Here is a 17,258-nt window from a genome sequence, read left to right as displayed (position 1 = left end):
CCAACTTTTTCGACTTTTTCCGACTTTTCGACTCTTTCCAACTTTTCGAATTTTTTCGAATTTTATTTACAAAGTCGACTTTTCGACTTTTTTCATAGACGATAGTCGAGTTATCGACTTTTTTGGAACAAAATAGTCGACTTCGACTTTTTTCGACAAAAAGTCGATTATTCGAAAGTCGATTTATAGAACAATAGTGTGAACCAGGTTTTACTTGCCATGTTTGCAGGTTTATAGCAGAAATTGTAAAAGAGAACAAAATTGAGAAATTAAAATAGTTTTCTCTTTGCAAGAACTTGTCGATTTTAGCCAGAAATTTTATCCTGGCAAAAAATAGAAAAAAAGTTAATGTACAACATAGTCTGTGTGTTTGAAGTCGAGTGCTTTACATGAACACTTTCCTCCGACATGTAACACATCTATTCCGTTTACAATGGCCTCTCGGCAACAGCACCGAGAGACGTATACGGTAGACCGAACCCATCAAAAAAGCTGAAACTTTGTTCATAATCAGGGACACACTGTGGTAATTCTGGCATGAACAGAGCATACCTGGACAATAAAGAAAAATTCAATGGTATCACTTGTATATGATACCTTTCATCTATCATCATTCAACCCATTTATCCGACACATTTATAAGAAAAAAACATACGACACACTCATTATAGGTATATGGGTGGACGAGGTCCGCATACCTCCACATTCACTTAGTTCCACAGTCACTCCTCTGAGGGGTATCTGTTGTCTTCGGCAACAGCACCGAACTTATTCCGAAATATTGACTTTACCCTACATTAGTCTTTAAACCACCACTTACGTGGATCCGGAAGGAACCTCAATCAACTGACTAAACAACACATAGTCATGCTGCCAACTGGTACCCGTAGTATCAGATTGTGTGTTTCTCTGATTAGAAACCATGTTAAATCATACCAAGGATTTGCCGAGGAGTGAAGTGACATCACCAGTTTTTAGTCCCGCCAGACTTGTCATCAAGGAAACAAGTGTGTTTGTTAAAATCAGTTTATAGAAGATGTCTGGCATCTGCGAGATCCAAACCTTCAATAATTCTGTTAGCCATGCTTTCGAGAAGATCACTATTTAAAATCAGCAAAATCACACCACAAATACCGTAAATATAAGCAAAAGTCAGAGACAACCTCTGAGAGTTTCATACAAAATTGCAATTTTTTATTCATGCTTAGACAGAAATTGCAAACAAAAACAAAACACATAACCATACGGTAAATTTTGTTATTGTACTTGTTTATAAAATCAAAGCAGAACAAGAGTAGCAGAGCGAAAGCAGCACTAATGTGTTGTTATTATTAATATTTAACCTCGAAACATGAAATTGAATATGTAGAGCCCGGATTAGGCGAGAACACATAAAAGGGGACTTTTTGGTACTTTTTCAAAAGGTACGTTTTAAATTTTCTTTAATATTGAACCTAGAAACATTAAATTAGGTATGTAGAGCCCTGTTTGTGTGAGAATCTGTAAAAGGAGATTTTTGGTGAAATTGAAAACAGTGAATCAACTAAGTTTTTTGCCTACCTTTTTTAAGAGAATTTTGTTTTTCGTTCATAAATAAAATTCGAAAAAAACAGGTAAAAAGTAAATATATGTTTTCCAATTAAAAATAGAGATTGTGTAAAATGGGAAAAATTAGAAAAAAAATATTAAAATACAAATTTTGGTGCATTTGTTGTTGCATTTTATTATTTTTCATCAATAAAGTATTTTGCATATTGAGAATTCCGGTTAATTTCATTGGGCTTTTCAAATTATTTTTGGAATTTATTGTTTTATTGTTAAAAGGAAGAGTATTAGGTATTTTTCAATTGCGATTTGCAAAAATCATATCCTCATTGGGTGAAAATGTGATGTTATTTGCCTTAAAATGTTTAAAGGATAATAATGAGGCAATTTCGATATAAAAAATTAGTTTAGATTTCTAGTACAAGTGTAAATCAATAAAATATAATTATGAAATATTTAATCAATAACATTAAAAAAATATAAAATAGAGTAATAGATGAAATGATTCAAAGAATTATTAGAAAAAACGCACTGAGTGCTCTTTCAAAATTTTTAACTGCCAAAGGGAGGCGACTTGTATCCAAGGAAAACTATTGGACTCCTGATTTATCTTTTTAAAAATCTATATACGAACTAGGAGGAACACTATGTTTAAATTTAGACCTCTAAACAGACCTTAGATTGCTTGGAACCAATGTAAAGTGAACTGTCGTGTAGTACAGGAAAAATACCTAATTTAGATATTTTAAAATAGAGGTGGTTATCATACCGTAACGTCAACAAAAGCAATATTTTTCACCTAATACATACACTTATATATATTTAGAACCCAAATCAAGAATAACTATCCAGATCCAAATACGCCTACTGTATCTTATTCATTAAATAAAGAATTTAAAAAATGAGGTTGAAAACCAAGATTTTAGCATTTAATAGTTCTATGTTGTTGTTGTTGTAACAGCTCGACTGTGGCCGATAGTTCTTTCTTTGGGGAAAAAACTTTCGGTTGATACAGCTGTCGCTGAGTTGACAATCTTTGGCCGAGTATGACTCGGGTCGTTCCGGAGCGAAGATCTAATTGTCATGGGAACGTTTAATAGTTCTATAGTGGTATATGGTGATGTCCCCATACTTAGAGTATCTAGGATGGTACTTACTGTTAGATTTATTGAATAAGAATCTTTATTATACAATTCTAAATAAAATTTACACAATACTCCCCAAATAGATTGAATTTCCGTAATGTAGTTTTTGTTTATCAATACAAAATGAACAAAAACCCGGATTATTTTTGTTATAATATACATATAGATTTATAGCTCACAAATCATTTGTTCTAGGTCCAAATCCATTGATTATCTAATATATCTTGTATCCAATTCAAAATTACTTATTATTTTCGAAATTTAATGAAAGAAACGATAGATTTTATGTTAGGTCAAATATTGATAAATTCTGATAGGTATATAGGATAATAAATCGGTTAAGAAATCTCCAAATTTAATCGTTCCACTACTAAAATATTTAAAAATTGTTATTCTAATATATAGTACGAATAAAAATATTAAATTTTATAAAATAATGCAGCAATATTAAAAAAATGAACAAAAAAAAAAAAAAAAAAAATAAAAAAGCAAAATACTTTATTGACCCAAAAAATTAACAATACGTTCACATTTTATCAAAGATCTCGTTAATTAATATAACGATTTTACTTTTTTGCTTCATTTTGCTAAAAATAATTGTTCACATAAAGTTTTTTCTTAAAATTTATAAAATTTTTAATAGGCAAATTATTTAATTGATTCACTGTATGTGGAAAAATTACAATGTTTGTAATTTTCCTCTACACTAACGTAGACAGACAATTTTTTTAAATTCTCATAGATAACTTTAAATACAAAATGTATGATGATCACATTAAAACTTATTTCATTTCACATATTTATTACAAAAATTCATTATCTTCTATTACATTATTATCATTTTTATTATTACGAAGTGGCTGATAGACAATGTGATGTATTTCGTGTTGGCTGCTTTACTTAGTGCTCATCTTGTTATAAGACAATTTTTATATAGAAATATCTTGTATGTAAGTCATAATAATGGATTTTAGTTTTATATGTACTAGATATTTTTATGCGTTTAAATTTTTAAAGCTCCCCATTTGTTGGGTGTACAAGTACGAGAGTATATATTTTGCTTTGTTTAATGTTTTAATGGGTGACTGGCAACAACCATTCAGGGAGCCAGCTGTATATTGTTTAACATCTTAACATTATTTCTTCGTTTACTGCATCTGCACTTTATAAAATGCATATTGTTGTAGTTTTCTGGAGTGTTTGTCTGTCTGCCTGCTTCTTAAACCCCTTCGCATGTATAGTTTCTTTAGATCATTTTGTCTCCCCCTTTTGTATGCATCCAGCCATTCGTCCTTCTTCGCCTTGTGTCAATTGTGTGGTTGTGTTTTAAAGTGCAGAAATGTTTGTTTGGATTTGTAAACCAATTTACATTTATTGCACATTATTTAAATTTTTCTTTTAGTTTTTCCCATTTTATTTGTAGCATATTTTATTTAGTATCAGATATTTTGAAGTACATACATATCTATTTTTTCCTTATTATTTCTATGGCAGATTGTTAAAGGAAATAGGGAGTTTGCTTTCAGTTTGTCTTATTATATCCTTCACCTTCGTGAAAAGGATATATATATAAGTTTGTCATTCCGTTTGTAATTTCTATAATATAATTTTCCGGAGTCGAAAAGCCTGTTTGTTAAAATCAGTTTTTAGAGGACCCCAGATATCGGGGATTTCCAAATCTTCAACAATTCTGTTAGACATGCTTACGGGAAGATCGCTATTTCAAATCAGCAAAATCGGTCCATAAATAACGGAGATATGAGCAAAAATCCGAGACAACCTCTGAAAATTTCATCAGAAATTTAAATTTTTTATACATGCTCAAACAGAAATTGCAAAAAACAACAACAAAATACATAATCATACGGTAAATTTTGTTATTGTACTCTTGTTTATAAAAAAACAAGGCAGAGCAAGAGCAGCAGATCAAGAGTAGCAGAGCGAGAGCAGCTCTGGTGTATTGTTATTGGCTAGAAACATGAAATTAAGTATGTGGAGCCTGGCTTAAGTTAGAAGCCATAAAAGGGAACTTTTTGGTACTTATTCGTTCTGCAAAAGGTGCTTTTTGAATTTTCTATAATATTGAACCTCAGAACATGAAGTTAAGTATGTAGATTCGGAATTAGCTGAGAATCCATAAAATGGAACTTTTTTGGTGCTTTTTCGTTTTTTAAAAGGTACTTTTTTATGAAATTAAGTATGTAGATTCGGAATTTGGTGAGAACACATAAAAGGGAACTTTTTGGTACTTTTTCGTTCTGCAAAAGGTACTTTTTGAATTTTCTATAATATTGAATCTAGATTCTAGAAACATGAAATTAGGTATGTAGAGTCCGAATTAGGCGAGAACCGAAGAAAGTGAACTTTTTGGTATTTTTTGTTTTTTTTTTTAAAAGATACTTTTTGAATTTTCTAAACTAATGAACCTAGATATATGAAATTATGTATGTAGAGTCTAAATTATGTGAGAACCCATAAAAGGGAATTTTTTGGTACTTTTTCGTTTTTCAAAAGTTTCTTTTTTGAATTTTCCATAATATTGAATCAAGAAACATGAAATCAAGCATGTTAAGCCCGAAGTAAGTTATGTAAAAGAAGACTTTTTGGGACTGTTTTTTTGAACACATCGTAGTAAAGGGTATATAAGATTCGGCACAACCGAATATAGAACTTTTACTTGTTTTATATATATTTTGTTTATATTTTGTATTTGTAAAGTACTTTTTTGTTGTTAGAGTATGAATAAGTTTTAGTTTTCTATATTTATCTTGTATTTTTGGAGAGTGTAGTCTGTAGTGGAAATTGCTGCAGGAGCTGTAGTCTTAAGTTTGAAATATTTACTTGTAGGGAGACTTGTTTTTGTTTCCGTTCATATATAGTTGCCAGATTATTGTAGTAGAAATTAAAAAGAAAAAACTTTCTATAGAAAACTTTATAACGACTGGAACATCCAATGAAATCTTTCTAACAACGCTTTTAAAAGACATTATATGGAAAACTGTATAAAGAGGACACTTTTCTTAAGAATCTTTATAGAAAATTGTCTAATGAAGACACCTTTCTTTAGAAAAGTGTACACTGAGAACACTTCTCAATATAAAACATTCTTAAGAAAACATATTTCTATATAAACTGTCTATAGAAACGTGTTTTCTTAATCAAAAATTCTATTAAGAAAACACTTTTCTGTAGAAAACTGTATAAAAAATATATACAGAAGACACATATGTATCTATAAGAAAGAGACATTTTTGGAGAAAAATTTTAAAAATCTGTGTGAAGAAGACACTTTTCTATAGAAAATTGTATAAACATTTTTGTATGGAAAACTTTCTTTAAAAGAGACAACAAAATATATGTTTTTAAGTTTTTGTTAATTTTCAGATTAAATTAACAATTGTCTTCTTCTTTTTTTACCCTTCACCTTCGTGAGAAGAGTATATATAAGTTTGTCATTCCGTTTGTAATTTCTATAATATAATTTTCCGACCCTATAAAGTATATATATTCTGGATCCTTATAGATAGCGGAGTGGAATGGGGATTATTTAAAAAATAAAGCATTTGGTTTGTTTTTTAACTTTATTTCGGAATATTTTTACTTCTTTTTTGGCAAAAAAAGAGATTTTTTTAAGAGGGCTTAAAGGGGAGTAGGCCAAAATATGGCCCTATCCTTAAAAATGTTGGTAGGGGCAGTTAAGTCTTCTTCAATACTATTTATGTAGAATTTAAAAGTGTCATTAGTGTTTGTAAGTGAATTTTGACCTTTAAGTCATTTTCTGAAGGGGAGTTTGTATGGGGGATAGGGTCAAATGCAGCCCGATCATTACAAAAATCGGTAGTGTCATTTAAGGTTCTATAAAACTAAGTTTTGTCGACTTTTGTTAACATAATAGATCATTTAAATTAATTATAAGTCGAAAGGCCCTATTTGGGGGGTACGGTTGTATGGGGACTAGTCGAAATAATGGACCGATTTTAACCGTTTTTCTCCTTGGGCCAAAAGAAGCGTGTGTGCCAAATTTCATCCAATTATCTTGAAAATTGCGGCCTGTACCTTGCGCACAAGTTTTACATGGACAGCGAGCCAGACGGACGGATGGACGGACATAGCTTAATCGACTCAGAAAATGATTCTAAGCCGATTGGTATGCTTTAAGGTGGGTATAGGACGAATATTTTTGTATGTTACAAACATCAGCACAAACCCAATATACCCTCCCTACTAAAGTGGTGTAGGGTATAAAAACTTTTTAAAAACCCGTCTTAAGAAGTCACTGTTAAAAAACTCAACTTTCTATACAAAACTGTCTAAAAAAGACACTTTTCTTTAAAAAAAAAAACGCCACTTTTCTATAGAAAACTGTCTATTGAAGGCAAATTTCTATAGCAACTTTCTAAAGAAGACAATTTTCTATATTCAAACTACCTAAAGAGGACACATTTCTATTTCCTATTATCTTTAAATCACGCTTTTCTAAAGGTCTAACCAGTATATTTTCGAAACATTATTCTGTGACAAAATAAGAAAAAAGTAAAATCTGGTAACCAATCCAATTCTGTTTCTACTATTTTGTTTATACAACTTGGCATCAACTTATGGAAATTAACTTTTTAAGTCTATGATGCATAATATACAATTTTTCCTATTACGTCTAGATTGTCTGACTGGATGGTGTAAAAGTAAAAGAGATTTGAAATAAAAGGAAGAAAGAAAAAAATAATAATAATTTTCCTTTCAGGATAACTTAAGTACACAAGTAAATAAAGAGATTGTTCTTCAATTGAGATGGAAAATTCATTTCATTTGAAGAGTAGAAAAACGATTAAAGAATCTATTTGTCATTTATCAAATTGTGTTAGAGTGCTAATCTCTATAATTATTTCCTTTCGCTATGTCAGTCAGGCTCGCTTTTTTTTCAATTTGCTAAAGGAATGTTTTTTATAGATTTCTTTGATATTTAATACCTGAGGTGAAAATGATAAATTCTAGTGGTAATGTAAATATGTACGTACATATTTGTGTGTGTGTGTGTGGGGGAAGAGGATTTACAACATATTTTTATGTGATCAATGTGTCAATGACCTTGTGGCGGTGGTTGAAATCTGTTAAAAATTAAACTAAAGAGGGACTAAAGTAAATATTTAATACAATTTTTGAAGATGGGTGGTAAAGTAATGGAGTATTTTTATGCCCTTTACCTTCGTGAGAAAAATATATATAAGTTTGTCATTCCATTTGTAATTTCTATAATACAAATTTCCGACCCCAAAAAGTATATATATTTTGGATCATTATAGATAGCGGAGTCGATTAGGCCATGTCCGTCTGTCTGTATGTTTATTGAAATCAGTTTTTAGAGGATCAGCGAGATCCGAATATTCAATAATTCTGTCAGACAAGGCTTTTGGGAAGGTCACTATTTAAAATCAGCAAAATCGGTCCATAAATAATGAAGATATGAGCAAAAATCCGAGATAACCTCTGAAAATTTCATCAAAAATTGAGATTTTTTTATTCATGCTCAAACAGAAATTGTAAAAAACAAAATACATAATCATACGGTAAATTTTGTTATTGTACTCTGTGTATAAAAACAAAGCAGAGCGAGAACAGCAGAGAAAGAGTAGCAGAGCGAGAGCCGCACTAGTGTATTGTTATTGGCTAGAAACATGAAATTACGAATTTTTTGGTACTTTTTCGTTCTCCAAAAGGTACTTTTTTAATTTTCTACAATATTAGCATGTAAGGCCCTATATGGTTAGGACTAGGTAAGAACCTAAAAAAGGGACTCTTTGGTACTTTTTCATTCTACAAAAGGTACTTTTGGTACTTTTTAGTTCTATAAAAGGTACTTTTTGAATAATCTATAATATTAAAATTAATTATGTAGAGCCCGGTTAGCCGAGAACCCATAAAAGGGGACTTTTTGGTACTTTGTCATTCTACAAAAGGTACTTTTTGAATTTTCTATAATATTGAACCTAGAAACAAGAAATTTAGCATGTAGGGCCTTGAATAGGTAAGGATCTAGAAAAAGGGACTTTTCGCTACTTTTTCGTTCTGCAAGAGGTACTTTTTGAATTTTCTATAATATTAAAACTAGAAACATGAAAATAAGTATGTAGAGCCTGGATTAGGTGAGAACCCATAAAAGGGTACTTTTTCGTTTTATAAAAGGTACTTTTTGAATTTTCTAAAATATTGAACCCACAAACATTAAATTTAGCATATAGGGCCTTGACTAGGTAAGAACCTAGAAAAAGGGACTCTTTAGTACTTTTTCTTTCTACAAAAGGTACTTTTTGAAAATTCTATAATCTTGAACCTAGAAACGTGGAATTAATTCTGTAGAGCCTGGATTATGTGGGAACACATAAAAGAGGACTTTTTGGTACTTTTTCGTTCTTCATAAGGAACTTTTTGAAATTTCTATAATATTGAACCTAGAAACATGAAATTATGTATGTGGATCCTGGCTTAAGTTAGAAGCTATAAAAAGGAACTTTTTAGTACTTTTTCGTTTTTCAAAAGGTATTTTTTGAATTTTCTACAATATATAACCTTGAAATATAAAATTAACTATGTAGAGTCGGAATAAGGTGAGAACTAGAAAAAGTGAAATTTTTGGTATGTTTTGTTTTTTTAAAGGTACTTTTTGAGTTTTGTATAATATTAAACCTAGAAATATGAAATTAAATATGTAGAGTCTGAGTTAGGTGAGAATCCATAAAGGTACTATTTGAATTTTCCATAATATTAAATCTAGAATCATGAAAGTAATCATGTTAAGCCCGAAGTAAGTTATGTAAAAGAAGATTTTTGGTACTGACCGTTTTGACACCGTGGTGAAGGGTATATAAAATTTGGCACAGCCGAATATAGAACTCTTACTTGTTCTTTTTTTAAATCTATACTAAATCTGTTCGAGTTCTGTTGTAGTTCTAGTTATTTAGTAACTTTTGAAGAACTGTATTTATTTTTATGCTTCCACAGAAGACTTAGGTCCTTGAGAATCAGTTTCAGTTTTGCCTATATACTACTGCATGGTAAAAATAATATTCATAGACAATTTTTTCTATAAATAGACAATTTATTGAAAATTTTCCTCAAAGCCAAAATTTTCTCTAAAACTTTGCTCTAAAAAGTTTTGCTCTTGTTTAATGCAAAATTTTTCTTCTCCCCTCGTATCTAGACTAGAGCAAAATTTTCTATAAAACTTTGCTCTAATCCAGAGCAAAATTATCTATAAAACTTTGCTCTAATCTAGAGCAAAAATTTCTATAAAAACCTGCTCTAATCTAGAGAAAAATTTTCTATAAAACTTTGCTCTAATCAAGAGCAATATTTTCTATACAACATAACTCTTGTATAGAGCAAATTTTTCTATAAAACTTTGCTTTAATATTGAGTAAAACTTTCTATAAAACTTTGCTCTAATATTGAGCAAAATTTTCTACAAAACTTTGCTCTTGTCTAGAGCAAAATGTTCTATAGAACTTTGCTCTAGTCTAGAGCAACATTTTCTTAATAAAATAACTCTAGTCTAAAGCAAAATTTTCTATAAACCTTTGCTCTAGTCTAGAGCAAACTTTTCTATAAAACTTTGCTCTAATCTAATAAAACTAAGTATGTTCTAGTTTAGAGCAAAATGCTTTGTTCTAGTCTAGAGCAAAATTTTCTCTAAAACTTTGCTCTAGTCTAGAGCTAAATTTTCTATAATACTTTGCTCTAGAAGACTTAGGTCCTTGACAATCAGTTGCAGTTTTGCCTATATATTACTACATGGTAAAAATAATATTCATAGACAATTTTTTTCTATAAATAGACAATTTATTGAAAATTTTCTTCATCAATAAACAACTTGAAATTTCACTGCTTATAAAGGCGGTTATTAAAATATTCTCTAAAATTTCGGCAAATATCTGGTTAATTACAGATTCATGTATTAATGTTCTCTATACTAATAATTAGCTTATAATACATATACATACATAGTATGTATGTATTAGCAATTATCATCATCGAAAAACATCTAAAATATGTGTCTATGAAGCATAAATTCTATTGAATAAAAACTTTAATTAGTTTATTGCAAATGACTAATTTTGTTCTTTATTTATAACCTCAAACTATAAACATAACCATCAATATATATATACATATGTATGTATGTCCTTATGTATGTGTATTCCAATAAACTTAAACTTTCATGGGCTTTTCCTGTTTCTTTAATTTTGTTTAATCATCTGATTAGTAATAAAATGATTCATGAAATATGTATGTAAGAGTGTGTGTGTGTCTATGTAAGAAAATAATAGTTATTAGAAATTATCGTTTTACGTTTGTATTTTCCCCTACAATTTTCTAATAAAGACAACTTAACTAAAATATATTTTATACCTACATACATATATACATACATATGTATATGTATACGTTAAAGACCCAGGACTCGAAATCTTTTAGAATATTCATAAGGGAATTAACTATGTACTGTACTATTAAATATATTACTATTGTACACATGAACTCTCTCAAATACATACATAAATACATCCATATTTGAGACGGATAAATGTATGGTTCAATGAGTACATTGTACACAATTTTTATACCTTTATGCCAAAGGGCGGGAGTTGGTAAAACTAACAGCTGTACTTTGATTAAATAATTCATTTGACACAACTTATAACAAGGAACAAACGAAAAATTGCAATAATATCAGACACGTTATTCCTATAAATATATTGTGTCCATTCAATTGCAAAGTAGACAATAATTTTATTTTGAAGCTACGAGGAAGGGAGTAAAATTAACTTATGTTGTCTATAAAACTTTTGCTTTAGTCTAAAGAAATATATTCTTTATTACATTGCTCTAGTGTAAAGCCAAAATTTTCTATAAACTTTGCTCTAGTTGAGAGCAAAGTTTTCTATAAAAATTTGCTCTAATCTAGAGCAGAATTTTCTATAAAACTTTGCTCTAATCGAGAGCAAAATTTTGTAGTCTAGAGCCAAAATTTTCTATAAAACTTTGCTCTATGCAAAATGTTTTATGCAAATTTTTGCATAAAAATCTAGACTAGAGCAAAATTTTCTATAAAACTTTGCTCTAGTCTAGAGCAAACTTTTCTATAAAACTTTGCTCTAATCTAGAGCATAATTTTCTATAAAACTTTGCTCTAGTCTAGAGCAAAATTATCTATAAAACTTTTCTCTAATCTAGAGCAAAATTTTCTATAAAACTTTGCTCTAATCTAGAGCAAAATTTTCTATAAAACTTTGCTCTAATCTAGAGCAAAATTTTCTATAAAACGTTGCTCTTATCTAGAGCAAAATTTTCTCTAAAACTTTGCTCTAGTCTAGAGCAAATTTTTCTATAAAACTTTGCTCTAGTCTTGAGCAAAATTTTCTCTAAAACTTTGCACTAGTCTAGAGCAAAATTTTCTCTAAAACTTTGCAAAATTTTCTCTAAAACTTTGCTCTAGTCTAGAGCAAAATTTTCTATAAAACTTTGCTCTTATCTAGTGCAAAATTTTCTATAAAACTTTGCTCTTATCTGGAGCAAAATTTTCTATAAAACTTTGCTCTATAAAGTTTCGCTCTTATTTTATAGAAAATTTTGCTGCCTCTCCTCGTACCCTCCCATACCATTTTAGTGAACTTTAACGCCACCCTTAAACTCCTAAACTTTTAACATAAACACACTACTTACAACAAAATATTAGTTTTGTATAATAATAAAAAACTTGAAAAAAAACAAACAATAATAACAAAAACATTAAAGCTTTTAAAATGCGTTTATGAATGATACGGATATAAAGAAAAGAGGAATTAAAATAAAAACAAAACATAAGCCAGACAAAATGGTACAGTTCAGTACAGTATACAACCAGTTGAGTTTGAAACGTCTGCTCTGTTATTATATGGCTGACTGTAATGCTACAGATGATGTTGCGAAGGAGGGGGAGGAAGAGTAGGGGGAGAATTTGTGAAAGAACATATTATTTGGGGGGGAGAGCCAAAGATAGAAAATCATTTTTCAAAAGTTTATTGACCTCCAAATGGTCGAGGGTTGAAAAATTGTTGTTTTTGTATTCATCTTTGTACATATACATCTCTATATATGTATGTATATTGTTGGCGGCAGACTGCATCAACAACATCATTATTATCTTCATCACTATAGAGCAGACAGCAGAAAAAAAGTTGCAGCTTCAGTAGCAAACAGTGAGACAGACAAATATACAGTCAGTCAACTATAATAAGAGCAAAAAGCACATAACAGGAAAATAACACCTCTTTTGATGATGATGATGATTTTCAAAAGATAAATACAAACAGCAAAATCTTATTGCAGACAATCGAGACCAGACTGAAGGCAGGCAGTCAGGCAACAGCGTTAAAGTTCATTCATTCATATACATTCACTCACATAGTCAGCCAGGAAGGCAGACACTACTCCTACTCATTCAACCAATTAAATGTTTAACAACAACAACAATAACAAATATAAAGTCGGCATTTTATCATATATATACAAAAACACTCACACGTATAGTCACACATATTCATATAAATGCATACAAAATACCAAAATCAAACAACAGTAAAAACCAAAAAAAAAGGTTTTATTTTCTATATATTAAACACCCAAGGGTTGTTGCTACACAAACACATGCTTATAGTACCTTACACACAAACACCTACAATTTCACATACTTCTTATATATACATACATACATACATACATACATACATACATACATAGAGTTAAAGCACAGAAGAGCAGAAGTTGTTTAGTAAAAGAAAGCGGCACACACACTCACACACAAATGGTGGTAGTTAATACTGAAAGACAACATTATACATCAACATACATTCATACGTATCACATTGTACAACTCCCTAGCCACCCCTTATGTCAGACAAAAGTATTATATCTCATTCATTTTAATGATTATAATAAAGGTAAAGAAGACGAGAAAATCTTGAACTACAGAAAATAATAAAACGTATTAAAACAAATTTTTTTCCGTATTCTTGTTTTTTTTTTGTAAAGAAATTCTTACATAAGTTTTGTGTGTGTGTATTTTTTTTAATACAAATTTCAAATATTCCTTGATATAATCCTATAAACAGACTGAATAAACAGCAACAATAATATTGTTTTGTATAAAAAGGAAATGTTTGCAAAAATAAACCATTAAGAGTTGCCATATTTTAGGATTTTTGTGGTCAAGGAAATGTAAACACATTCTTATAAGAAATTGGTGGGTAACCTGTTAACGCAAATTATTAAAAGTAAAACAATCAACCGAATAAACCTAATTGGATCTCCGCTCCGGTACGACCCGATTCTCAATCAGCCAAAGATTGTCAACTTAGCAACAGCGGTATCAACCGGAGAACAACAACCGAACAAACCAGAATAGAAGTATGGTGCTATTGCGCCTTGCGTCTAGTATCGGACATAGTGATTTGGATGTCTTCGATAATGTAATTTAGAATCTAAAAGAGAAAAGTATGTTGCTAGTAACACACTCAATAATTTTGTCAGTGACTTTGTGACTTACAGATGACAAATTTTGTGCCAGAGTGACGCCGTCACTCAATTAGTAAAAGCCAAACAATCAACCGAACAAATCAGAACATGAGTACACTTTTGGAATCATTGCCTATCGGATATTAGATGGCCATAGTGTTCCAGATACTTATCTACGGATAATGTAATTGAGAATCTAAAAGAGTAAAGTTTATTGCTAGTGACCACCAATACATATTTCGTGGGTGCACACTCAATATTTTTTGTGCTACTTAAACCATATATTGAGCTGTATACGACTAACCACCATCAATGTTAATAGTTAGGCTATGTCCAACATTGCTTAAGTACTTCAGCCATGGTGGTATCATGGCAGTCCAGCCAAACAATCAACCGAACAATCTAGAACATGAGTACATATTTGGAACCATTGTCGCTCGGATACTAGATGGCCAAATTGTTCTGGATATCTCCGGATAATGTAGGCGTCTGGCTAAAAAGATTTCAAGATAACGGAATTTGTAAATCGTACCTTTATCACTATACATCCGACACATTCACTTGATCATGGGGGTGGAACGAGCAATACAATTTCTGTATTTCATTCTATTGTTATCAATTGCTTCCAAGTCATTTGTCTCATTGATCCTGAATGGCAACAGCACCATTTCAAATTTTATTCATAACACCTTGCATCAGTCTTTTATCCAAAATTCACTTCTTACGATTTAGGTTTCAATCACAGGATCTACTTGTACCTTGAGGGAACTCCCATACAAACAGATTATGTGATTCTCTGGTTCGGTAACAAGTAGAAAGACTCGATGGAAATGACTCCTCCAGTTTAAAGAGTATAAACTAAAGGATTGCAACAACACCAGTATGAGAAAGGTACCCAATGCAACATGTAGGGCAAGTGCAAATGGGCGAAGTACAAGCCGCTTTTTTCAGCAACAGGATCACCGCTCATGCAGCGAAAGTACAGAATATAATGACATGCCATTCTTTATCCGGGAAACGATAATATTTCACCTTTTTGTCTCTTTTATTCACAAACTTTTAAGAATCCGGCCGCTGGTCCGAAGGCGATCTTTAGAAAAGACATTTGATTTGAGAAACAGAAGTATTCTCAACACAAAAAAGGATAATCGTTTCCGATAAGGCCTGATATGTGGATTTATGAAATATGTCGTTAGGGTTTCGAGTTGGTAGTCAAATACAAATTAATAATCAGATTAGTTAATCTAAAAATAAATTAATTCGTATGTTAATCCATTTTGATGTTTTTGAGTTCAATATTTATCTTCGCAGTGTTGCCATACAAAACAACTGAAAACGTCACTGTTTTTTTATTTTTGCATCAGCTGTTTACACTTTTACATATCTTGCTCAAGTTTAAAACACCTCCATTGGACGCTTAAACTAGCAAACAAAATTAGTTGATTATATAATCAAAACCAACATTCATAGATTAATTTTAATTTAATCCCTAATCCTTCACCTAAAGATTTTAAGAAATGTACCGAGTATATGGGGAATTGATATGCTTCTGCATCGCTCATGTCAGCGTTGGTTAAGCAGATGCGCAGTGCTGCGTTTTTTGAAGTTCAACAATTTATTGACTTAATTAAGTCTCAAGAAAGGAGTTTGCTCCTCCTTGTTAAAGTATTTATTGGGGTTTATTCATGTTACTTTCCATTCCGCAACTGGACTATTATGAAGGGTGATTTTAATTCTCCATGATATAAGAATTATAACAAGGTCAATAATCTTTGAAGTTCTTAATATTTTCTGATATTTGGCAATCCTAATGTTTTTTTTTTAAACTATTTTAACATTTGTCCCGGAACACATACAAGTCATCCACCCTTGCTGAATAAAAGTACATACATGCATATATAACAAAAACAAAAAACAAAAATTAAATAATAAATATTGTTGAAAATAGTAGATTGAGCAGTTGTTGTAGTAGTACTAGAGCAGCAACATCAGCAGCAGCAGCTGTAATTTGATTCAACAAACAAAAATTTAAACAAAACAAAAGTTTCATATTTGCGGCACATGAAAACAAGTTGCTACATACATATACACTTTATAGTATGTCTGTGTATGTTGTTGCCACAAATGTGTGTGTACGAAATTTAGTATGAAACAAACCGACCCTTGTCCAACAACCAAGCAACATAATCAGCAACATTTATATAAACCAGCATGTCTAAAAACAGTGATTTTATAAAGTAATCGTTTAAAGATTATATAGCGAGTAAACTGTAAAATATACACGGACACAGAAAGGAACTTTATCGATATAAGTATATGAATACTAGACATCTGTCATTCATTCACGAGAACATCGAGCATTTCCGATCCAATACACTAGACGTTATGAATGTTTCTTTATTAGGCAGCACTTAACCTCTACTGCAAGGTGAGACGAGGTAATAACTTTCCCAGTTTTGACCTGTTCAAAATGTAAGACCCATTCAACTTGAAGTTTATATTAGGAGTCACTGTTTCTGCATTGGAACATACAAAATGTCATGCAGTATTAGGGAGTTTTTATTATTATAAGAATCAAGTTTAATTCATTCCTCTGCAAGGTCAAAGACCACATACGATGTAATAAGGTAGAAATATATCTTCAATTGCATTCTCTCTCTCTCCCAGCAACTCGACAGGGAGTGACGAAACTGTTTGGTAAAGTTCAAAGAAAATCGTAACTATGACCTGGCTAACATAGAAAAAGTTCGGTTGATTAAGTTTGGGTAACATTGCCTAATGTAATTCGGGAAAATTAAATGGGCAAATGGGCGACGAAAATGTGACAAAGATAATAGTTTGAGAAATAGATCATTGAAGGATGGGTATGTTACAGCATTACTCATGATGGTGGAATTCCTGGTAGTTCATATTGGATGCTATGACCGAGATTAGTGATACAACTGGTTTTACAACATGGAAATGGTAATTGTCTCCTCCTTGTATTGAGGTCGGCTTCATGCTATCTGTCATTCCGCAATG

This window comes from Lucilia cuprina, chromosome 2, assembly GCF_022045245.1.
Source record: "Lucilia cuprina isolate Lc7/37 chromosome 2, ASM2204524v1, whole genome shotgun sequence".
NCBI lineage: Eukaryota > Metazoa > Arthropoda > Insecta > Diptera > Calliphoridae > Lucilia > Lucilia cuprina.
Note: the sequence above shows the minus strand (reverse complement) of the source record.